The sequence below is a fragment of the Tupaia chinensis genome, unplaced genomic scaffold (genome assembly GCF_000334495.1).
Source record: "Tupaia chinensis unplaced genomic scaffold, TupChi_1.0 Scaffold000147_1, whole genome shotgun sequence".
NCBI lineage: Eukaryota > Metazoa > Chordata > Mammalia > Scandentia > Tupaiidae > Tupaia > Tupaia belangeri.
This window is the reverse complement of record NW_006159617.1, coordinates 2613122-2615236: the sequence shown is the minus strand read 5'-3', so window position 1 is coordinate 2615236 and position 2115 is coordinate 2613122. Positions and strand designations below refer to the sequence as shown.

Genomic DNA, 2115 nt, shown 5'->3' with positions numbered 1-2115 from the left:
GAGAGAGAGAGATGGGGGAGAAAACACTCCTCAATGGGCATGGTCACCATGCAATCCCTTCTCCATTTCTCCATCCCATCAGGATGCTGGGCATGCGTGCACACATACATGCCTGGTGTACTTTTCAAGCTGCCAGTGTGAGGTTCAAACCAGGGTTTGCCATATGGGATTCCTTATCCCCTAGGCTATGGGGCTAACATCATTTTCAAATGGGGCAATTGTGCCTCATTGAAATCTTACAGTAAAAATACTTCTAAATGAATCAAACTATTCTACTAGTAAATACAAATGCTTTTCTTTCTTCAGGTATTCCTAAGAGATGCCATAGGTTTTATTTGGGATTTTAATAAATTAAAACCCTCTAGCAAGAAGCAAGGATGTGATTGATGGTTCAAACCACCTCATAAACCAAAGACTGACCTGTCCATTTTCTCTCTCTTCCTCTGAGACCTATTCACCTCAAGTTTAAGGAGTCCATCTGACCAGCAGCCTTTTCTGCACAGAACTGGTTACTGGAACCCAGCCATGCATTTGTTCAAGTACTTCCCGAGGCTTTTGTGCTAGGGCAGCAGAGGTGAGCAGTGTCAGCTTGGTCTATAAGGCCAGAGCTGAACACATTCACTGGCTGGCCCTTCAGAGAATAGTGCTGATCCTGCTCTAAGATATGTTTCTGTATATTCTTCTGCTATGGATTGGGCTTGAACTCCTTGAAAACACTCAACATCTACGATTTCTTTTTGATATTTAGGGCATATCATGCTGTGTCTCATTGGAAAGAAACACTCAAGTTCTGAATGAATGAAAATAACCTGATCCAGCTGTATAAATAATTAACTCCCTACCCTGCTCCAAACCTTAAAGATTATAGGAAGGGGCTCTCTCCTCTAGTAGCCCAAGATGCCAAAGGGAAAGAAGGCCAACGGGAAGTAGGTGGCTCGGGCCCCTGCTATGGCGAAGAAGCAGGAGGCTAAGAAGGTGGTCAATCCCCTGTTTGAGAAAAGGCCTAAGAATTTTGGCAGAGGACAGGACATCCCACCCAAAAGGGACCTCACCCACTTTGTCAAGTGGCCCCGCTGCAGCGGCAGAGGGCCATCCTTTACAAGCGGCTGACAAGGGCTCCTGCCATTAACCAGTTCACCCAGGCCCTGGACCGCCAGACAGCTACTCGGCTGCTCAAGCTGGCCCACAAGTATAGGCCAGAGACAAAGCAGGAGAAGAAGCAGCGGCTGCTGGCCCAGGCTGAGAAGAAGGCCACCGGCAAAGGGGATGTCCCCACTAAGAGGCTGCCAGTCCTCCGGGCAGGGGTGAACACTCACCACCTTGGTGGAGAACAAGAAGGCTCAGCTGGTGGTGATTGCTCACGATGTGGACCCCATCGAGCTGGTTGTCTTTCTACCTGCCCTGTGTCGGAAGATGGGGATTCTCTACTGCATTTTCAAGGGGAAAGGCAGGTTGGGGCGCCTGATCCACAGGAAAACCTGTATCCTGTCGCTTTTACACAGGTTAACTCGGAGGACAAAGGCGCCGTGGCTACACTGGTGGAAGCCATCAGGACCAATTACAACGACAGATACGATGAGATCCGCCACCACTGGGGAGGAAATGTCCTGGGCCCAAAATCTGTGGCTTGCATTACAAAGCTGGAAAAGGCAAAGGCTAAAGAGCTCACCACCAAACCGGGTTAAGTGTACGCTGTTGAATTTTCTGTACATACAAGTAATAAAACACTCTCCTTCAGCCAATATATATATATAAAGGAAGGGACCACTGAAAAACAGGCATGGGATGATTTCCTGTCAGGACAATTTTGGGTTGATTTTTAGGAATATCTTTATCAATATGGCAAGCTCTGCTCTTGGTGTGCTACAAAGGGTTGCTTCTGTTCTCATCCTGCAGTCCCAAAAGGAAGGAAAAATAGAGAAGAGATTGTGGCATGACCATTCTCCAAGGGGGTATGTTTTCTCTTTCTCTCTCTTCCTGTGTGTTTATGTGTGTGTGTGTGTGTGTGTGTGTGTGTGTCTGACAAGCACACACCCTCTAGCAGGGTTTTGGGCATGCATGTGCGGCTTGTTCTGGGACACAAACTGCACTGTTGGTCGTGTGGAATCCAGCCAC

General features: G+C 47.8%; 2 pseudogenes; both read left to right on the top strand.

Moving 5' to 3' along the window:
* The first annotated feature begins 897 nt into the window (after positions 1-897).
* On the top strand, positions 898-1413 carry LOC102484422 (60S ribosomal protein L7a pseudogene; annotated as a pseudogene).
* Positions 1313-1685, top strand: LOC114004471 (60S ribosomal protein L7a pseudogene; annotated as a pseudogene).
* The last annotated feature ends 430 nt before the right edge of the window (positions 1686-2115 follow it).